Raw genomic sequence first — 24,367 nt, 5'->3', positions numbered from 1 at the left:
TTCAATCACACAGATTGAAAGAATAGATGAAGGTATGAATCATCTTCTATGGGGATGGCTGGTCAACGTGTATAGGTCTGTATGCCCTGGAACCAACAATGGGCAAAGAGACTGGACAGGGAGAAGGGATGGAAACTAGAGGCCAGCCCAATAGCCAAGGGTGGAATGTGAGCCAGAGAAGAGAATGAAGAGGCAGAGGGCAGGAAGTGAGCCGGGACAGAAGCATGAAGGAGCAGACAGATACAGTATAGAAAAGAGCACACAAGCTAGCATGAAGAATTCTGTGTGTCAAGACATTAACTATTATAGGTGGAAGAAATCCAGAGAACAGCAGCAGTGCAAATAGAAGCAAAGAGCAATGCTGTAGAGAGGTGCTTCCCCATCAGTACCTGGCTTTGAGCTGTTTCTCAGCACTTTTCCACTCTCCACAAATAACTATGGAATCTGCTAACAGTGTGTCTTGCCTCCGTTCAATTTTAAGCCCCTCCAAGAGAGGCTTTTAAAGCATTCTATGCTACAAAAATGTAGCATTCTGAAATAATCAAGATGTTAAAGGTCTTGTGCTAATTGGACACACAAAATGAATGGACACATCTTGTACATTATGTGCCTTACTGACCCTTTTGTAAAACAGAACTAAAACCTTTCCTCTTCTCACATGGGTGCTGCAACTTTCTTATATCCAAGTACCCTTACTAGATAATAACATTAAGTGTCATAGAAAAGCCCAGAGAAAAACAGTAACAATCCCATCTTCAGAGAAAAATGTGAATAGAACATGAATATCCCATTAAACAACAAGGATGAAATAAAAGTATGAGCATCTGCTGCTTCTCTGAGCATTCTGCATTTTGCTTTTATTCTGGAACCTTCTGTCTTAAGTTATTTTATGATCATGCAACCAAAATTGCATATGCTGAGGCCAATGGAAAGGCTTACTTATTACTAGCAATTTATATTTTTCAATGTTTGATTTCAAACCTGCAGTTTTCTGACAATGTGTGGGGCTATCTACAATGCATTTAGAATTATACTACTATTTAGTATAATTTTGTGGTTTAGGAATGGTACTCTCCATATTAGCAGTCCCAAAAAAACCATGCAGCCACTCACTCCCACTTTCCCCTCCAACTGGAAGCACAAAAGGCACAGATCACAGATTGAGATAAGAACAATTTGCTGGACATAAGATACAGCTAGTAATAGCAACAATTTAAAAAAAAAAAGGTGTAACACAAGGAAACTACAATGAAAGCCCTTCATAATATGACCAGCTCTTCCCCATCACATTTTCTCCCACTGAAAAGAACACCTTTCTTCTCAGAAACAAGAGTCCCTTACTCCCCCGCTGGCAATGAGGTGAGGTGGTATAGAAAAATCTTCAAGTCACAACCCCCCACAGCCACACTCCCTCCCAGCTACTGCCAAAAACATAACTCTGTCCTGGTCGAAACCAAGACAACTACCTTATGATGAGATTTAATAAATTGCATGAAAAGTACACAAAAATTTTGTTGGACCCTTTTCCATGTTAAATTATTTCCATTTCAGACTCTGATTAGTGGCAATTAAACATCAAGAACTACTTTCAGCATTGTCACCATTGCCTAACTGTAGCTTATTAATATGGAGTTCTAAGATAAACTGGAGGAAGTGTTCATTCTCATGGAGAGGAATTTACATGTATCAATATACACAGATGTACAGATACAGATGAATGATTTAATATACATATTAAACATACATATTTTCATAAAAGAAAAATAAATGTGCAGTAATTCCTCTCTCTGTCTCTCCTTCCCTCCCCAACACATCAGGATAATTTTCTATAAACATAACTCAATGGGAGAAAGACTGTGTTTGGTTGACAACCACAACCCACAATCCAAATTTAATCTTCTTCAAAATTTTTTTTTTTTTTTGCACAGGACTGAAAATGTGTTTTGTTTCCTATGTTAAAAGCACAGTTGTCCTTGCATTACTGGTTGGATATAAAATGAAGAATGAAACATGATACGATAAAATTGTAAAACTTTAAATCATCTGTAGAACATCACTTGATAATGCAGTCTGATATGTTAGACCCAGGCCCAGCAACTCCTGTTTATAACATTATTGTAAAACTCTGAATGGATATCTAAAAATCCATCAACACAAAGCGTATTTTGCAAAAAAAAATTAGTTTCTTGTCTGTACTGGTGACCTTTCCATACTCATTATATATTCACTAACCTTCCATTCTACTTTGCTGCTATTCATGTATGAAGACAAACACTAATTCACAATGAAATAGGTTATGACAGCACAGATTTCACTTGCACTATTTTTAGACAATACTGAACTCATGTTTTCAGATTATTCTGGAGACTGCTCCATGTGTTTTCTCACCTGAAGTAGCCATTGCATCAGATCACTATTTCATTTATTCTGACACATGGAAATAAGCTGAAGGCTAGTTTTTTCAAGTCATTAAAAATGCATTTATTTGTAACCCACTAGCTCACTGTAAACATTTAATTTGCCCATGTATAATTTCAATCCAAACACCTCCATAACAAATCACAGGCACTCATTCAAGGAATACTCTGTTTCTTCATGAATCTTTTGAAACTGAATTGATTTCAGTGTGCAAACTTGAAAACGAGAGTTGCCACCTTGCTTGGGCCTTCCTGACACGTGCAAGACAGGAATTACGCTTCACTGAAAAACCTAGAGGAAACCAACCACAGTGAAATACTCTGATTTCCAAGGTAAAACCAGCATCAAATTACATACAGAATGAACATTAAGCACTTACAAGGGAGCAAGTAGTTAGCTGAACAAAGTCTTTAAACATGCAAGGGAATTGAGGTGAAAAGCTCAATTTCATTTCCACTTCAGTTTGACAAGAAATTGTCAATTAACACGTGGAGGATTCTGGAGTATGGTTCTGTTGTCCACTGTAGTGTAATTTCATATACACGAACTGGGTCTGGCAGTTTCAGCCTTCCACAACCCAGTATTTTTCTGGGTTGTGGAATTGAGCTCTGTGGAATTGTTCAAGCTATTTTTTAGGCTCAGGAAAAATTAAGCTCATAAGATCTTCCGGGGCAAAATGGGCAAGCTGCAATCTCAAATTGTAGCTGAAATGTGACTGGAGGGGGAAAGTGGCAACAAGACACTAGAACCAAGATAAGATGGAAGAAAACACTGAGCATAGAATTAAGACGGGAGTCCAAATGGGTAAGTCCATTAAGTGAATGCTTAAAAGGGAATAGGTTCCTCAGTGAAAATTTGGTGTGAAGAGGAGTATACTGACATAGAAAAATAAAAACAGAATAGGGAGATTGAGGTTTTTTTTTGGGGGGGGCGAGAAGCTACCTAATTTAGCTTTTTGAATTTAAGACTTAGTAAGGAACTAGCTACTTCTAGTAACAAAAATACACAAGAAATGATGCCTTTTGGTGAAGAAAGTATGGCATGCCCCCTTCAAACTCATGCTACATAGCTGTGTGGTCACTCCTATTATTCCCTACTTGAAGAATTGAGAGGACAGAAATGCCTATAATCCCCTTTCAAGTTCATTAATATGACTAAAATCCAGATAAGCTTTACATCTGTTTCTCCAGAGTTTCAAACTGGAAGCTTTCCAGACTGATAAAGGATGAAAGATCTATTGATGATAAAGAAGTTTCATTTTGCTTGCATAGCAAATCCAAATATATTTTTCTTAATACAGCCCAGATGCTGCAATCTCATAATGCAGCAGCTCTGAAAAGCGGTAAGAGAAGCATCATTTTGAGAATCTGCTTGTGCACATTTGCACAGCGAACTCTTCCACTGGAGATGGAAAAATAATGTATTTGTGAAAATTACACTGACCTTGATAAAACTAGCCTAAACCAAGAGATTTAAAAATTAAGTATGGAATATTTAACATTAAAATACCATCCTGGAAAGTTTTATAATGAGAAAATTCTTGGATTTTGCCTTAAAAGCTGTTTTTAATTTTATACATTATGTACTTCAATTTGTACTTTTTCTATACAAATTCAGGTGAAAACATGACATGACAAACTTTGTTATTCCAATTGCATGTAACACAAAAAGTAACCTGTATTTATGGATCACAATGATTTTTATTTGTACATAAAATGTTCTGTGGGAGAACAAGAGAACATGACAAACTGAAACTTGGAGGTTCAAACTGAACATGAAAAGAAAAACCATTTCCACAACAGGATAATTAGGCAGTTTGTCCGAGAGTGTTGCAGAAATTCCATTCTTGGAGGCTTTCAAGACTTGCCTGGAGAAAGTGCCAAGCAATCTGGTCTAAACTCAAAAGCTGATCCTGCTTTGAGCAGGAAGCCTGGCTGGAAGACCTCTCAAGGTTCCTTCCAAAATGAATGATTATGTGATTCTAAGGCTTTGGAGTCAATCAAAATGTTTCTCTTGCTTCCTCTGCCAGACACCTGCTGATATGGTAGCAGCCTCCCTCTCACTATGCAAAATGAGGAAGAAGCATTGTGACCAAGTAGAGAAAATACGCATCCTCATTGTTTAATGGTTTATCATCATCCTAAAAACATCATCACAACTCATGGTAATGAGCAACTAACATGTTAAGACTTCAAATCACAAAATAAAATAATCAAAGTGCTATGTAATCAATTACTGTATATCCAGATCTCTATGTTGAACTGAAAGAGAAAAAAAACAGTTAATCTATTTAGAAATTGAATGCTTATACTTTAGAAATAAAGTTAGATTAAAAGGCCAAATAGAATATGTTATCACATATTAATTACATATGTTGTGATTTATTGTTCCAATATCAAAAAACTTTGTAGAAAAATGACAAGACAAAACAGGAAACCAGTGAAGCTGATGTGAGATGACATCTCTTGTTATACCTATTTCTGACAAATCATAAAAATAATGCTGCAAACAGGGATAGATTTCACACATATCTAAACAGCAAGAATCACCTGAAAATTCTTCATACATAAGTGTCATACTTGTAAATTTAAAAAATAAACTCACAACTTTGTCACTTCCAGAATACTACAGAATTACAAAATTTAACTCCTCTGTATGGGGGAAAAAATGGTAGATTTTTTGATTCTCATAGTCAGCAGCTAAAACATCACACTGGGAGAAAATTCAAAGTTTCATATATCCATGCTGTTGTTTAGGCTGCACTGTGACCTGGAAAGTCCAAACAGGTATCGTTGAAGACATGGAAAATAATTTACCTTTTCTTCCTTAATCATAAATATCTAAATCATTCACATGGAGAAATAAGGCTTAAACAAACCAAATATTTACTAATTGTCAGCAACTGACAGAATGGTGAACTACAGGGAGTTAATAAGGTTCTTCTGTTTCTGTAGCTATTTTCAAGATGAAAAGTTTCAAGACTCATAAGCTTAGACAATACCTAGTATTACTTACTAATAGATACTTGGTAGTCACCTGCATACCCAAACACAATAAAAAAATACTAAATGTAAAGACGTAAATAGTAAGATGCACAACATGAGGAAATAGCATAAAGTGGGGGGAAAAGCGCCAGAAAAATCACAAAGGAAAACCCTCACATACCATAACAGAAGACAGATCCCTTAGAAGTGACTTATCTTTGTATCTTTATTAGCAAGGTTTATCTAGCTAGAAATCACATCCTACCATGCACCAACAATTAACTACAGTAGAAATGTGCTCTATTTTCTACTGAAGGAGAGAAAAACCTTCTCTTCGAAAATTAAATTAAGAGTTTTGTGAGAAGTGAATAGAGTTTTAATGTTTGCCACAAAACTTTTCTCCACCAGACAGAATTTTTTTCCAGTGCACTGCAAACTGTGCCAGCAGGTATGTACTACACAGGATCATCCCCTTGCCACAAATCCCACTGTTTTAACAGCCTGGAATCTGCTGGATACTTCTCCACACATGAGAAGTATAGCTGAGCACCACTCAAAGCACTTGCCACTTCTATATGTGACTGTAAACTATTCAGTTCTAGAACTGCTAATGTGAAGAATACCTTATTTATATGACTTAACAAGGCAGTAGGGATACATGACCACAGAAAGTGAGTGAATCAGAGCAGAGGACATGTTAACTTACAGTAAATATGTAAACTCCCATGAATTGTATAAGGACTGCAGAGTATATTACTGGTGATCCCATTATAAGGTGATAAAACAATTAGCAGTATTGATAAATGAAACTCCATCCAAAACCAAAGCAATTCAGATTTCTCGACCAAAGTCTTGTATTGCAATCCATTGCTCCAGGGATAAAAAGAGCAAATGTCCAAACGTCATGCAGCAGAGAGGCCCCGCTCCCCCAGCAGCATCAGAAAATGACAAGGCAACCAAGCTATGGATAAGCTCTTATCAAAAAGCCTTAAGAGGGATAAAAGATGGTGCTCACCAAGAAAAAAAGATTTTTCTCTAAAAGAAATAGAAAGTCAAGTCTGAACCCTCAGAAATACATACTCTTACATAGTCAAGCTGCTTCAGTCTGCTCTCCAGAAAGGTACGTAAGTCGAGAGATGTGCATGTACCATTATTAGTTTCCCTAAAACCCAACTGAATTAGAGTTGTGTTTTAGCCATGCACAAAATCTATACATCTGAAACACACTTGACATCATTTAGTCTGTGAGCAAGCATCAGTATAAACCACAGACACCTAACTGTGAAAACACCTGGGGCAGCCACTTCAGACTACAGTAACTGCTGCCTACAGGTCAGGCAACATTTGTCACTGCCAAATATTTCCACTTTTTTTAACCAGGCACAGTCTAGAAGAAAAATGTAAAGCTTTCTGAATGGCTAGTCCTATTTTGAATGAAAATGACAGAAGCTCAACAGAAAATATACTAAGGTCAAGGCAACGACAAGAAAACTAACTAGAGGCATTTTTTTATCAGAGTATCTAGAGCTCAATAATATTTTGACAAAACCCATACCTTCATTCTTCTAGATCTGAGTTGTCATTTCTCTGTTTTACCAATATAGCTAACACACTGGTAGCAAGTAACTTTTTCATTACACCTTTTTTACATCTTTCAGATGTAAATAAATAAATATTCAGCCTTAATGTATTTCTTGGACATATTCTTTTCCTACATATACCTCTTAACTTACCAAAGAACACCACCATGCTCATCTTATTTTTACAATTTCAGTCTTTTGTTATTTCTGAGATAAATCAACGGTACAAGTTACATCAAATTCTAGGCAACAGAATAAGTTTCACCCAATCAGAGAGGTAAGAGCTAATAATACATATACTAAGTATCTTAAGCGAATGCAGTTCCTATGGAGATTCCTTTTAAATCTAAATTACTGTGAACTTTCATCCTTCCTCTTTTGTATTATCCCTGCAAGTACCTAATCCATTCTTTCTTATCCAGTCAGCCTACTGTATTTTCTAACTATTTCTACATGTGGCCTAAAAAATACTCTGATCACTTGAAAATAAATGAGCAAATCCTTTTTACTGGCACCACACCAAGTCCAAACGTGATAACTGAACTTAAAAAGTCAGCAACGTGGCAGCTGATGAATGTTTCTATTTAGAAACACTCTGACTGCTCCTATTCTCAAATTTTGGTGTTTTTTGCTTGGATCAGTTGAGTGTTTGACTGTTTGTGACATCAAAAATTGTGACTTAAACCCAGATTTCTCTTTCTCCTGCTTGTTCCCACGAGAAGTGCTTCAGTTACTTTAAGAATACTTACATATAAACACTGTTTCCTTAAAAGCATTTCTAAATCCCCAGATTGAGATAACTTTCATACAGCAGGTTGCACCATAGTATAAAATCAACTGACGCAGCTCCAGTTGTTCTAAATTGATGACTTCCAAGATGTTACACGAATTGCCTAACTACCCTGTCATAACTTCCTGCTAAAGAAGTTGTGACACCATATATATTGTACTTCTAAGCTAAAAAAACCCCAATGAAACAACGTTTTGGTAAGCAGAATATACATCTATTAACAGGCAAAGTTAAACAGTCTTGTATGGCCAATGATGATTCACGGCCCAAAAGCCACATGTTAAGTGTGGCAACACAGTGGTGTCAAGGGTCATGGAAATGCATTTACTCATATCTCAATCAACATTTTAGTGAATCCTGAGAGAAGACTTCAATACATTTTCGTAGCCATGGTGTTTTTAAGTAGCAATGATTCACAGGTGTCATACAGTTCTAATGTTAATGGCTTCCCTTCTACCATGCAATTCACAATAGTCTATAATGCATAAACTGTCTCTTTCTCTTTTATTTACCAATGGATGAACTCAAAAACCAGTTTATTAGTAAATAAATTGTTCAACAGTTTATTGAACCCTGTACACAATTTTAAACTCTCTTAATGCTACACAGAAGTGCATGTGCTGCTTCTGAAAAACAATACCTTGCTTAATTATCCATATTTATTTTCAGGTGGTATCTGTAGCATTCAGCTGGCTGATAGCTGCACTTTAGTGATGTTGTTCCTGGAAAGCTAATGCTGAAGAGATGCTGCAAACCTGATATAATATATGGCAACAAATAAAAGGACAATTAGGATTAATAAAACAGAGCTTTATTTTCCCTCTAGAAACAAGCTGACGATTCAAATAACCCCTCAAGGTTGCATAATCTTATCATATCTCCTTTTTTACATACCAAGTATCAGAGATTCTTCTTCACAAGCCTAATACTGTACTTTTAAAATAATACATATTTTTTCATTTAAGATTCACAAAATTCAGTTTCACTCTAGAAATTACTCATCTGCCAGAGTTTCTGGGTTGATTTCTTTCAATCTAGCTTTGGAATTTTAACTGAGAGAAAGCAATTTGACAACTGAGGACATAATGTTCCAGCAAAGCAGAGGAAAAAAGCGAGAGACAGCAAAAGCAAGAGAGCACGCACATGTGCATCCAAGAAGAAAGGTCACACAAACATGGGTTTCTTTGGTGCTCTGAGTAAAATATCTGATCAGCAGAAATCAGAAGCTCTTCAAACAAATCAGACATTGCATGCTATAGGTAGATAATTTGAAGAAAGCAGTACATGCTAAAGCTAAGGGTTTAACAACAACAAAAAAAAGGCATAAAGATAATGTATTCATGTATCATTTATAAACAAATTTACTGTATTCTATCTGAAGTAATGTAACATTATAGTCCCAAACCCACAGCAGGTAGTAAAGGAAGAAGTAGGAGCAAAGCTATAAAGACAGTTTGCTGACTGGGATAAAGATAACCAAACTGCTCTGAGCTTACGTTAAAGAAAGAAATGTTTGCAGAGGGAAAAACACTAACCTCAGGTTCACTCACTGTTCTATAATATAACATGAAGATATCTGGTCATGGGGAGGAAGGAACGTACACATAAAAACCACTGCTTTATGTCTAGACACATTTCTGATCTCATGAATGGGCACCATCCCAGCTTGAGCCCCTCTTTGCAAATTCAGTCACAACCTAGTTACAGTACTCCAGCAAATGTAAGTTGTGTTTTATTCCTATTGTTATCTTTTTGAAATTCCTATTATGAAGAGATCAAGAACTATGAGAACTACAAGAAAACAAATTAGGCAACACTCAGTAATGAGGGGTCTTTTTCAGAAGAGTATCATCAAAATAGTTCTAGAAGGGCAAATAAGATTCAATAAGCAAATCCAGCGGAGGGCCACTAAGATTCTTCATTGTGAGGCGGGTGAGGCACTGGAAAAAATTGCCCAGAGAAGCTGTGGATGCCCCATCCCTGCATGTGTTCAAGCTCAGGTTGGATGGGGCTTTAGAGCGACCTGGTCTAGGGGAAGGTGTCTCTGTCTCATGACAGAGAGGTTGAAACTAGATGATTTCAAGTTCACTTCCAATCCAAACCATTCTATGACAATATGACTTAGGTAGAGCAACCAATAAGAAAACAGTAAAGGGAGAAAAATGGGAATATGAACAAAGGATGAAAGGAGAATCAGAAGAAGAAACAATATAGGCCTATATGCTATAGCAGTAAGTAGCATATTAGTATAATCATACCAGAGCTTTCCTTTACCTAGCCCCATCTCATCATTCAGGCTTGAAAGGGCTGCTGTTTTTCCCAGGAGAATGAATAAGGGAGGCAAGGAGAGCTTTTATTTGTAAAAAGGGCAGCAAGAAAAGCTGTTTGATATTTGTAGGACTTAGTCTTACACAGGTATGTTCAAGATTAGGAACCACCAAGTAGGAAAAAGGTTTTTTTGAGGCAGTTACTTAATAGCAGATATAATCTCAACTTCTTTTAATATGCATCAAAAATAATTAGGTACTAATGAACACATTTCTCAAACACAATGGCACCTTCTAAGAAGCTTGAACTACTGGACAAATCAATATTCAGAACAGTCTCAGAGTCTGAAAGAGTAAGATAAGGAACAGCAGTACACAGTTCTGTAGTTCTTCACGGTCTTTGCAATACTGAGATGGTATAAGCTTATTCTTTTCACACCAGCAACAATACTATCAATTTCACCACTGGAGTGAATTCCAACCCTCCAGAAAGTTAAAGTGTGCCACCATACCAATTTTGAAAAGGAAAGCTGCTCAAGAGAGTTTAAGCAAATAATTTATCTCCACTAACAAATCTTGAAAATTTCAATACCGAAGACACTGATTCTATTCTCCTTAAGAAATGTCTAAGGACAAAACTACTAAGTTTCGATGTAATGCCCATTTTAAAACCTACCTATATATTGGCTGTATTTGCCCAAGTCTGTAACTATCCAAAAGGAGTCCCTGTTACCTACAGGAAAAACAATTAACAGTTTAATAGCTAGTGGTTTATTAACCAATTGCTTAATGCAGTTTGAAGTCTTAAACATTATTATCCCTAAAGTAAAATTAGATCTTTAAGCAAACCCTGTCCCTGTTATTAATTTTATTTAAACTAAAGATTCAACTGCTGAGACATGACTCTAAGAGCAAATACCATCAAAAATAGTTAAGGTTGCACAGTCTAAATGCCATCTAATTCCATTTTTCTCATCCTTCTTCCTAAAACCGATGTTCTTACTTGGCATCACAACTTATAAGGATGAGTGAAATAGGCTTATGGTATAAGAGCAGCCTGGGCACTATTTCTGTTAGAAATGAAAACGTATTGGGAGACCTATTACGTGAAAGATCAAAGTGTACCTCTGTTCGGTACCAGCAGAGACCTCCAGGCTATCATGCATTTCACACAGTATCACCAGAGTTTGCAATAAATGTTTGGGAGTTATCTTTTGAAGCTTCAGTCCCTGGATCCACACAACTGAATAAAAATCTCATCTTTCAATAAAATATACACTTCTAAACCTTGAGATTTTGGACTGACTAAAGCAGCCATAGAAATTGAGCAGTAACAAGAAAAACTCCAAAGCACATGGCTTATGGAAAAACAGAATCTCAGCATTTTTAGTAAATTTACTAAAGCTTTGCAATTGGTGAGACTGGTAAGATGGCCTAATGTTATGTGCTTTATGAACAGCATGTTCAAAAACTTGTGCTCTCAGCTCAAAGTACTGTTTCATTTATTAGCCCAGCTACAAGAGCCACTAGTATGAAAGACATCAATCAATATTGCTCTCAGAGCTGTCGTGCAGAGGGTCCTCTCACAGCAAAACTACATCTTTGTCTCTATAGCTTGCAGAGCAAAACTGAAGGTGTACCAGCAGCACACTGAAGACACACTGCTGATGAATCTGATGTTCCAGAGCACTTCAAATCACTCCTAATTTCAGGCTGATCTAATGGATATCATATACCTCCACCCAAAAATCCTAATGCAATGAATAATGCCTTTCCAAATACATTAAATTTTGAATTCTGTGTTTTCAAAGTTGTTTACTGCAAGAAAAATTCTACTGTCCCCATTTCATGTACTCCAGATATTAATATAAGCATAGAAGACTGACATCAGAAAACATATTTTTATGTGCTAATGGTTTTGTAAAACATTTTTGTTTACATGGAAAAGTAACTGAATTTCCTATTTTCTTCCAATTTTCACAGGTAAGTGTTGCCAATATAGTTAGAACTTAGAGATGTAACTGTAAACAGGTCTAAGAGGCATCTTTTCTCATTTCTGAATAAACTTTTGAATGAGTTTCATTTGCATAGGGAAAGCAGTCAAAATGAGATGCTTATGATGGCTAGATGTCTTCAAAGTAACTTTTATAGTATGAAACTTTAAAAGAGAAAAATAAATAATAACTAAAGAGAAAAGTCATACTTGGAGATGATCCAAAACTGCCAAATAATGTCACTTAGTGATCACCAACTCCATACAGGGGAGTCATCTTAAGCTGTATGTTTCATAACCATTGTACCATATTAGTTATTTCTTGAGTTAAGCTTCATGTATCATAAATGCAAAACAGCAGAGTTGACAAGAAAGTTTATCCTCTTATTTCCTAATCAAAGCATAAGCCACAACAAGACAGTGACAGAACAGGCTGTCTCCAAGACTTATTGGAAATTTGGGCTGGAAGTGACCTACCACGAATTACTAAGGTATGTGTCCACAGCTAACCTGGTAGTCTTTAAAAGGGCATTGCGCAACAAGATTTAGAATTAGAAACAAAAGCAAAATACTGATTAAACCTTGCTCTCACAAAAACATAAACAACAAAAAAAAGGAACACCAATTTACTCCCAAAAAGCATGCAACACTGCAGATGTCTACTAATTTTGTTTGATTGTATTTAGAGATGGGACTATAATAGCAGCTACCAACGTCAGCAAAGCTGCATTATGATGACACATATAATTCTTCTTATTGAGAGATTTTAATCACAAATATTTCACAGTAACTAAAAGTAAAAAAAAAAACCCTAAATAAATTATCAACTTCCCCATTCAAAAATACACAGAGCCATAATAAAAACTGCAGTAGCAAAGAAAATGTGACATTAAAATTTCTTTGATATGTGGATCATAGAAGCAATTCATTATAGTAGCTTCTTGAAAGTTGCCTCAGTAATTGTGTAGAACTGCTGCAATGTTTACACATTGTATGACTTAACGCCAAAAACCAACCCTTTTTTAAATGGAAATGACATTCTCTGAAAGAGTCTGATTTAAAATCATAGCCAAGTTGATATTCAATGTGATGTTTAAAAATAGCAAAGTACAGGAACACAGTATACAAGAGAGGAGAATAAGGATGTCAACCCTACTGACTGAAGCTGGCTTCTGAAATTCCAACAAGCAAATTACACTAATTAATATTTTGCTTTTGAAACCTAATGTGCAAAGGTGGCTAAAATCTACTGCCACAGCAGCAACCCAGGCATTTGGCTCCTACACTTAAGAGATGCTGACTTCCTTTAATGTTTTTTAGTGGACAAAAAAGCAGCTGGTAAATACACTAGTATTTCAGAATAAATATATATACAATAACATTGAAAAATGGAAAATATAACACAGACTTCCAGTTCAAAATTTCCAAGTAATAGACAAATATCAGGCAATATTTATTGAAGCCATTAAATGGCTCAAATGGTTAAATTCCTAGCTGAGAAAAAGATGATTACATGACTTCTGGGGCACTGGGAAAACACATAATTTGAAAATGTGTCTAGAAAGGTATGTGTTTACCAATTAAAGAAAAAGCTTAGAAGCTGCAGCAGATAAATTAAATAGTAGAGACTAATCAATCACAGTGTTAAAATGATAGATGACAACTAAACTGAAGCCCCAGGGAGCTATAACTACAGAGCCTTTTTGAAAAATTAGGCTGCAGAACTAGCATACCTCAAAGCAGTACAGAATCTAAATCCATGTCAGAGATGTCACATTAAAAAAAACACAAAGCGGTGTCTATAATACAGGAATGATAAAAAGAAAAGAAAAATAAAATTTTGTGGCACAGGATTTCGTAAGCATATAAGCCATAGAGAGTAGACTTTTCTGAATAGTCTTGAAATGATAACCAAAAGAGAAGCAGTATAAACAATCTTTAAATTATGCAAATGCTACTATATAATTTACCAGAAGTTCATACTTCCAGTATGTGAGAAGGAAAAAAAGAGAGTGAAACTAATTTAGGGGAAGACCTCATTAAAGAATTAAGGTAGTGGAAACACTCCAATGAACAATTTTATCTAAGCCTGCAGTATATGCACATGAATTTTAATTTGCAATGACAAAACCTGTGACAAAATGGCAAAGAACAAGGAATGAGGGCACTTCCATGCTGCTTCTAGATTACTATATTGCATGAAAGACTGAAATAATAATGTAAGGGAAGGGTATTGTGATTACTACAGAATACTCAGGAACCACAGGTTCATTTCTTTTGGAATACTCATAAATTCACCTTTTACAAAACGGACCCTTCCAAAGCCAAAAAACCCTTCATTTAGCTACTTCATCTCTGGTACATTACATACCTTTATATATAATATTGTAAATGGTAAAATATAAAACACAGTAGCTTTTGAAATAGGTATTAGGGCAAACAAGGGTCATGTTGCACACTCATGAGCTAATGGTAAGTCTAACATTAATTTAGTTCTTCTATACATAATGGAGTCAAACTGCCCATACAATAATTTTCAGCAGGCCAAGCCTCCTCTCATCTGCTCACAGCAGAGTCTGTACTCTGGCCATCCATCTCCTGTACTAGTACTGTGCTCGTGCAATCTCCTAATTTATGTCACATTACCTGAACTTGCCTTTATCAAACAAGAGTAAAAAAAAAAAATTGTTATCAACCAGCCATCAATTATTTGCCACTTCTTTGATAAACCAAGTTGTGGCAGATGAAATCTGATTGCTGCTGACCATGTGAGGACAATGGACACCTTTTTTTGAACGCATGTTGCAAGAATTTTTCCCTGTTCCTCGAAGGGTTTCTGCAACCTTTTGCAATATCAAACAAATGACAAAGGCCCTTACACTTAAAATGAAGTTGGGAACTTGTAAAACCCACAAAATATACTATACATTATGACTTTTATTTCATCCTTTAAAAAATAAGAACAATATTGATTTTAATTATATTTTCTCTATATGCGGGGAATCCAATCTTTTTTTGCCTCTAAGCACCAGATATTTTAAATTTTAGACTTTAATTCAAGTTGAAGGAAAAAAGGTATTCTGAAACACCTCCACAATTACAATTTGTCAAACCCACTGTCAGAAGAATGACTGGTTACTTCACATATGAAGTTCTCAGGGGTGTTGTTAGAAGGCCCAAAGGTACCAGACATGAAGTTCCCTCTACGGGAGAATGTACAGCCTGATCAAGTTGGTAACATTGCTTCTCACTGATGATGGATGAGAGGTAAGAGTAATTTTATTTCTGTTTTATTATTCTAATTTCCCATGTATATTCCAAAGAGAGTGTTAAATAAATTTCACATCACAAAAGTTAAATAACCACTGCAGAGTTTCATTTTTGTAATTATATATTCATTATATGTAAGATAATTTGTAGTTTATAATCATAATACTACAATTGATAAAATTAACCATGGATAATATGAAAAGGTCCTGTCAACCTATTCCACCAGCAGAAGAGAGAGGATTTGTATGTGAAGGAGTACCAATAATAGTTGACTAATTTTTTCTCACTATACACAAATAAATCCGCATTATTTTGAAAGAGCTGCCTGTGAGTTCTGGCCACTTGACACAGAAACACAACTGGGGAGAAGATCTTCCAGAGTCTGCAGTAGTGAAATTTATTTTCTACAAGTAGGTCTGTAACAATTTGTATAGTTTTTGTATATATAGATCAGTTGAATTACACAAATTGCTTGGAATTGCTAGCACTTTTTCATGCAACCACCAGTCACCTGCTGCCAAAACTTCAGATCCAGAGGCATAAAGCATAATTGATTAGGTGAAAGGTAACCCAAGCATTAAATAACAACTTCCAAAGTTCCACAGTATCTTTCCACATGTCAAATGAAATTGCAAGACCTGACCCATATTACACTACAATGTAGCCTTTTGTGAATTCCTTAGACATAGGCATATGGTGCATTATGACCCGAAAACAGCAATAACACTCTTGGTCTGCAGAGAACCTATTTGATACTAGAAATAGCAAGCTCAAAATTTGTCCAAGATCAGAAACATTCTGCAATGCAGCTCTGCCAAGAGTAAGAGGAGATGGCCCTATGTGGGAGACGCGAGCAGAAAATGTGAAGCTCGAGCAGACTGACTATGTGGCAAGAAATGGAAAGATAAAGGGTAAAAAGAGGTGTGATAGCATGTAGGGACTATAAACCTCAGGAACCACAGGGGAAAGAAGAGAAAATGAAAGGAAAGTATGACTGGAAGAAGAAGAAATGAAAAAAAATCAAAGGAACAGATAAATAGGAGTTTTGAGAAGTTTTCTAGAATTCTCTGGTACATATGTATCATTTGCTATATGTCTAGAAGCTGCCCACTAGTAACATAGTTTAGTACAATGTACAAATAACCATACAGGTTCACAAACAAGCATTGTGTTGTCCTTGGATTTGTGAAATGTCACACATTTAATTTCATGTTAAAGCCCATCATCAGACTTGTCAGCCCAGAGATATAACAGGTATTTTTTTGCTATTGAGATTTACACACATTTTTTTTCCAACAAAGAATATTATTTTTATTATTTCTCAAAAAATATTCACTATTTATTGCTATTCAAAACTAGTCTGTTCCATGCACCAGTTTGGTTAAATGAATAGGGATTTAATATACAACATTAAAATTCCTTAACTTGTACTGCCAAATGTATATTCTAAAAGCAGAATGATGCTAAAGGACACATATTCTCTGCACATTACTTACCGTCCACAATTACCTACCACAAAAAAGGCAGGTTCTATTGGCACCTAGCACAGGGGAACTGCTAAGAGAAATGTGTTACCCAGGTCCACCTGCTCTAGTTCTCAGAAAGTATCACCACCTGTTAACACCCAGTAATGCGGTACACCCATATAATCAGCCACACTTCCCGGGGCACACTGCTTTAGACTGGCACTGAAAGCACTGTCTGTGCTCTACTTTGTCATGACTGGCACTTCACCAGCAGCCTAAGATATTTTTCTAGGGACAATGTCAATAATAGCACCCACAACACAAACATGGCTCATTTTCTTGTCTCAGTAAGCGATCTTAATTTCTTGGTGTTTGATAATGCTGCAGTTGTCAAAGGCCAGTGCAGCCATGCACTGCAATTGGTTGGACTGTGCAGTGAACAGCACAGCTATGACCAGAGCTCTTCAGAACAATTAGCCAGTGGTTATGTGAGTAACACAAACCCATAAAAGTCTTTTCCTCCTACACTATCCCAGCTGGTTCTGACTGCAGTGGTGTAATCTGTTTTTGTGCAAAATTTCACGTGAGCAAATGTTGGTGTAACATTATTTTTAGCTTGGTACTGTCAATTTCTATTGCAATGTATTTTTACTGAGAAAAAAACCATAATATTCTCAGTATGAGCAGCAATGAAGGTACTTTGTGTGGATTACCTGGGCCTCTTACCTGAGATGATTATAGAATTTATAAAAGTCTACCCCTATGAAATGAAACTAAGTTGGATACAAGGCAGAGACGTTCACTGCACTAATTTCTTGCACTTGTTGGAAGAACTGCAAACATGAAAGAATAAAAAAGAATTTAAAAGAGGTGCAAGTCATGTTTAGCTTCAGAGTGTATAAGTTGGTCACTTACTGTTCACAATAGAGAATGTGCGCTTAACTCTCTTCTCTTTGTTTATTCAGGACTCCACGCTTCTGTAAGAAAAACAAATGCATGTGTTTATCATCCATTTAAAATTAACTGTCTAGTTTCATTTGTGCTACAGAAGTTTGCTATTTTCTGACTTAGTTTTGGCTTACTCCAATACTTAAAACCCTGGGCTTTTGTGAAAGCACCCAGCAGAGAAAGTTCACATCATGCCTTTTCCTTAAAAACCCGTTTTTCAGTCTTAGATACTACAATAGCAGCAGAGATGAGAAATCTACAGGTTCAGGGAACAAATCTCTCTTGAAACCTCAGACTGGTTGAATGCTGGGCATCCTAATTTTATCTGAGCACCTGCAGGCCTCCCCAGTTCCAGGGAGGTGACAGGCTTTCACATTCCTGAGGCTGTCAATCCTCTTGTCAAAATCAAATTCTCATGGTGTATTAGATCTTGGCTGAATTATCCCATTAAACTGAGGAGCCAAGGAAGAAAGAACATATGCCTGCAATGACAGCCACAGCCTCCCTCACCACTTTTGGAGGAGAGTGGAACATGCTGCAGAGGGGTGTTTGATGCCTCACTCCTGCTGTTTCATACAGGAAATTTGTACAGTAAGAACTGAACCCAGCACACCAGCTGCTTTAGCGTTTCTTGGCCAGGTTACAAACATCACAACAGAGGTGAGTTTTAAGGCAGGATTTGAAGGAACACAGCATACTGCCTTTGCAGATTTTACTATTAACAATTTTCATTAACAAAGGCTGCTTGAGAGAAGGGAGAAAATTGGAACTGTTGGGCAATAAGGGTTACAATTAGGGCAACATTGCTGTGAAAGACCAAGCACAAGCAAGCTGTGAAGGCATTAATTGTGAAGATGATCAATTTGGATGCAGTTAAAAAATTGAGCCAAATACATAATTACCAAGATAGACAAATGCATTTTTAATTTTACACCAACTAGAAAATGAAAATGTTATCTGAAACTGTCACACAACAGCACACCAACACTGGCCTTTAAAAAAGGCAAATCATGATTCCATCTACCATCTCACTCTAATCAGCAAACCATCTTTCATGACTCAAATCATACAGGACTCAAACTATAACTAATTATAAAATCTAATTTCCCCTTCTATTTTAGCAAGAAATTAATATTTCTTTCTGTATCATTCTGTCAATATTTATGACGTACCAGAAATCACTCATTTGCATATGAGTCTACTGAAGAAACCTGTTAAACAACAATTAAGAACTGTTTGGAGATGAGGGCTATGTAATACATTAGTCAGAAGCATCTAGAATTTTGATGTTATTAAGTTCTAAACTTTTTTGAACCATAGGGATCAGCTCTTCTATCTAACAGCCCATTTTGTTATGCCCTAGATATCAGTGAGGAGCTGAACACTTAAAATGATGCCAGGTTAACTGGACAATGATTTGAAATCTTATTCTAAAGGGTTTAGAGTAATTCAGATGCTGGTGTAAAACATAGCTAATGTCATAACTCATATCAAATATCAACTCATGTCAATAGCCTTAGCAAGCCTTACCTTGCTTGGTGCTCAGTATTAGCTGTATAAAATGTTCTGGCACAGACCATGACAGACCTAATCCGATCTACTGTACTCAAATGTATCTGAACGGGTTCAACCAAAACTTTGCCTCTTGCTGTCAAGTCAAGTCCTCCCAAATGGAGGGATTTGAAATTCAGAAACACTCAGAAAGAGGGTTCAATAAAAGGACCTCTAATCTCCACCTTTTCCTGGGGTTCAGAGCCAGGGTTTTGGTTCAGGGGCCTGTGTATATATTGCATTTGAGCAGAGGTAGCTGCAAGTGCCTTAGAGAAATTAACACCCAGAGTCACACCTGCTCTGTGGTGCACTGTCTCAATCTTTCCCTGTTTCTCTAAGCCGTCTGTGTCAAGCTGTGTCATATTATTACTGAGCCTTTCAGGAGGTTCATGCTTCCTTCTGCAGCAACGACAAAATGGAAAGGAAAGACAAATGTTTACTATACTATTAATTGTAAACAACTGAATTAAAATACAGGTTATGCATTAGAGAAGCAAATTTAAGTGAAATTATGAGTAAGTGTGGTGCTGCATTAAGCGCAGAGACAGCCTGCCTGCTCCTTTGAAGCTCACAGTCTGAGTTTCCAAAAGATATGACAAATGTAATGGACATCTGGAATAAGCAAAAACCAATCAATAAAATTCAACAGTTGTCCAGGAAACTAAATACCAGCACTCTTTGCAAAGATTTGCAGAGCTAAAATATAAGGAGATAAATACACTGGAAATATTTGCATTTCTAGAGGAGGATGCACACATTACAAAATAAATTCAGCTGTGTTTCTATCACTTACTATTAAACACAGGCAATATTTTTTTTTATTAGATGTATTGGAAGATTAATTCATTCACCCTTGGTTATGGACTCCTGTGGGTCTTCAATGCAGGAGATCCCCTGCAGTGACAACTATATTTTCAGAGCTACAAATAGCATCTGTCATAGTGCCAGTATCTTCCAGGGCTCCGTTTTCATTTCAATATTTGCAAGAGAAGACGTTTCCTAATGAAACCATTGGAAATATCAACCGAAACACCTTTTGATATGTGTGACTACATTTTGCAATATCCCTTTGCAGTGTAATTTATATTTAACAAATGTTATCTACAGAAGATACTTTAAGGCATTTAATTTCAGGGTACGTACTCATTTAAATGATCTGCAACTTTGATTCGCTTAGCATATAGATAGCAAAAGTAAGAACAACAAAGCCTTTTTTCATTAATTCTAAACTCTCTGATCCCAGTCACCTTTATGGTAAGCAATTATGGAAATAGTCCCACTAAACTTGGGCAGGACTGGAGCTCCAAAATAAAACCAGTTCCGTCAAAAACACTGTATTTAAGATTATACATGCATATATGCTCATGAAATGAAACCCTACTCCACTGCAAAGAAGAAGTCTGCAATTTTTCTCAGGAAGCCTTTGTTTAACCCATACAGAAACCAAGTGGATTTACATTTATTACAGGTGACAAAGAACATTTTTAGCATCACAGAATCATGGCAAAAATAAGCCCCTTTTATTAGATGCTTCACTTTTCATTGTGAACTGTGATACAAAAGATGAAAGGGAAGTTGCATGGTAATTAAAAGATTTCTCAAGGTATCTTAGGCCATCTGCAGTTTCTTTATTCCATTACTATTTTTATAACCAAGAACAACTATGTGATCTTTTACAAACTCCATGAAGAAACAATTTTTATCTATTTAGGATTATGGGCTAAACACTCATTAGTAGAGCATATGGGTGTTATTTCAGTATCATTCTTCCCTCTCCTCTGTCAAACACTGAGGAATAATTTTGCAAACTGAATCTCTGTACTCTGGAGTAATAAAGAGCTGCTAATATATCATCATTATGGTTCAGTGACAGTTCCAGAGCACAACTGGACAACATGTTTGTCATGAAGGAATAAATGCTCTAGAAATCAGTTTCAGGAGGGTTTTGGATTTGACAGAGCTGAAAGTTAGCCCAGGTTTGTTTACTTTATTGACTGTCTTTCAGACCTGAGGAGATCTACTTATGTGGCATATCTGGGAAGTTTGGAATAAACTATCTTGAAATTTTGAGTGGCAAAATGAAAAAATATAAACTAAACCTCAAATAAAAAGCAGCTGTTGTTTAGCCTACTGAATTTAGCAGCACATCCTCAAAACACAAGCCCAATAGTCTTAGAAGTGAAAATGGGTATTTCAAATTTTATTCTCTGCTTTAGAATTATTTATGAGAGAAAATCAGATTAATTGAAAGTGGAGGAGGTCCATTATGAATAGACTGACATCCTGTAAAACACAGAACTGATGTCTGGAAAAATGAGGCTAGCATTCGATTATGAAGTTTAAATTAGCTAATAACCAGTACAGAGTCTGGATAATTTCCAGTTGCATAATGTGCAACAAATTAAATGTATTTTGAAAAAAATGCAGTTGCGGGCATTTATTAATCGTTTCACATATTGAAACAGAAATTGTCATACATTATGGACTTTACAGTCCTTAATCATATGTATATTCCACTATTTTATGGGCTTAATTTGTTCAGCATCAACTGTTACTGTGAGTAACATTGATTTTGTCGAAACCTCAAATAAGTCACAGAACAGATCTGAGGATTACTTCAGAAGGGATTTAAAGCACACACTGTGAGTCTCTATACAACCACCACTTAAAACACTATCCGTTCAGGCCCAGATGGATTGCTATGGCAACAGAATCCCAAATACCAGATTTGTAACTAACAAAAATGTAAATTATTGATGAACTCAAGAGCTGTCTCTCTTGGACACCCTCCTACTCAAATACCAAGCCGTATGGCTAGAATACAGAGAAATGGTTGATATGCAATTTCCCCAGCCCACTGAGCACTAATCCCAAAGGATTTCATTAAATCTTTTGGCTTAAATTTTTATTCTTGGAACAGCAGTCAGCAAGCAGGGATTACATTAAAACAGGCACTATTGAGGTCATTACTGACTGAATTCAGGCTGTAATATAACAAAACAGGAACTAATTTTAAATATACTTCCACACACACGCCCCCTCCCCCCAAAAATAGCACTGCTCTAAGTTACTATATATTTGGTGACAGCACTTTTTCCATTCACATCACCACCCTTCCTCCTTGCCTACAGGCAATGACGGAGAACAGTACTAAAGAGTGAAAAACAGAAAGACATATTATTTGATAAAGAGGTGCACATGTCATGGTAGAGGCGACTGTGCATAAACAACTGAGTTGCAGAACAATGAATGTAAGGAGGCTCTGCAGCCTTTGATATTCTGTAAATCAAAACCAAGAATAAAAACTTCTCTAGCAAATGAGCAAATCAGAAGAGAGGAAGTACTTATTGGCGTTTTTATTGCAAATTTCATGAACAGTCTGATAAGGGACCAAATACTGGTAGGAAAGCCAAACACCATTGGAAAGCCTCTCAGACTTTATACAGAATGTGATTAATACAGTGAGTGTCAGACAAAAATCAGTTCTCATATTTTGGACTGTGACAATCCAGCTTGTTTTTAAAGAAACTATGGCTCTAAAAAACCCAAACAATTCTCAGGCATGTGCCTGCTGTTAGGTGTCACAGTACACAGACAAGAAATGGCAAACTTCTGACTGTAAGAGTTACCAGATCCATTGTCCACCCAAAACTCAAGGAAAAACCAGGACAGGGGTAAATTTGTGGAGATGGGTAAATATGGAGGGATACTTTTGCTGACAGAAAGGGAACAATTATTGAAACAGAAAATGAAACAGATAAAACCAAGGCATAGAGTCATTTCCTAAGACGAGGGAGAAATTTAGAGCAACAGAATGAAAAGAAGATAGTGGTTGTACCACACACTTCCTGGTGGTGCAGGAGAAATTCTCCCATCCTCATTCATACAGCTGAGCATTTACTCAACACAGTACATAAAGACAGAGGACCTACTTAGGAGAGCTGTCATTTGAACAGTCATTTAAGTTATTAAGATATTAACTAGATTGCAAGCCTTTAGATCTCAACGTACAGTGTTTAAATACTTCAGAATGCAGTTTACCAGAACGTATGTGCAGCATCACTGTGGACAACAGAGACAAAACCTAAAGTATTTAGATCCTGCTTTTCTCTATTCATTCAGTCTGTGGCCTGGCCATTCCCACACTGTGATCCATATATTTTAAAGGTGAACAGCTTTCAGCTCTACAGATTTCTCTATTTAGCAAAGGAATTTGTGGAATTTCTCTGGAGATCCCTTTTACAATACTAGCAATGAAGCTGCTTTTTCAGCCTCTCTTCACTTGTTTTTAGCTACCTGCCACCTAAAATTGAAAGATCTTCCCCTGTAACTTCCTCAGAATTTCAGTTCTTAGCAGAACCAGGTGCTTCAACTTCTACTAGCTTTTTCTTGTTATTTCCATACACCTTCATCAGACATGCTGTGTTTCTGCTACACACAACTCACACACAGGCAAGAGCAGCCCCTAACCCTCAGTAAGTGCCAGCATCACTCTCCCAGTCACACGATGCTTCTCACATTCTCAGATTCTTTCTCCTACCAGTGCTGCCTGGAATATGCCTTGTTACCTTCTTTGGTTCTCAGTCCTGGTGGATTCAGATCTCTTACTGCCCACCAAAAGCCTTTCCCAGCTTCTGATTTATCCTTGCACTTGGCTTGATGTTAGAAGAGCCATCCACTCAGTCCTGGTGGATTCAGATCTCTTACTGCCCACCAAAAGCAGTGGTGAACTTCCATCAACCACACCTAGGTCAGCCTCCTAGGTTCATGATCAATAAATAATCACATGAATCAGTAGGCACTATAAGAGTCTCTTTTCAAGAAAGAAAACCTATTAATGGTGATGAGAGGGTCAGTGACAATACAGACATAAATGGGTCTGAATCATCTTGAGATGTTTTAAGAATCTTATGTGGTCAAAGGAGTATCAGAATTTGGGGCAACAATAGCATTTCCTCCCTCCAGCAGCTATCCAGGACAATATATATATCTTCTTCTACCAACACTCATTTCATTGTGAAGCTATAGTAGTCCTGCTTTAGAAATGGGATGGCGCAAGCGCCAGCAATATGGACGCATACCAAACATGGCACAGATTTC

General features: G+C 36.6%; 1 protein-coding gene across 1 annotated transcript in view; it reads right to left on the bottom strand.

The window, feature by feature from the left end:
• Positions 1-24,367, bottom strand: part of SYT1 (synaptotagmin 1) — a 241,185-nt gene that overhangs the window by 183,309 nt on the left and 33,509 nt on the right. Inside the window, exon 2 of the mRNA XM_041409785.1 lies at positions 17,684-17,745. The gene's annotated coding sequence lies outside the window, so the exon portion shown is untranslated. The remainder of the gene's footprint in view (positions 1-17,683; positions 17,746-24,367) is intronic.

Source organism: Onychostruthus taczanowskii, unplaced genomic scaffold, assembly GCF_017590055.1.
Source record: "Onychostruthus taczanowskii isolate IOZ18803 unplaced genomic scaffold, ASM1759005v1 scaffold31, whole genome shotgun sequence".
Lineage (NCBI taxonomy): Eukaryota > Metazoa > Chordata > Aves > Passeriformes > Passeridae > Onychostruthus > Onychostruthus taczanowskii.
Note: the sequence above shows the minus strand (reverse complement) of the source record. Positions and strands in the feature narration are given on the sequence as shown.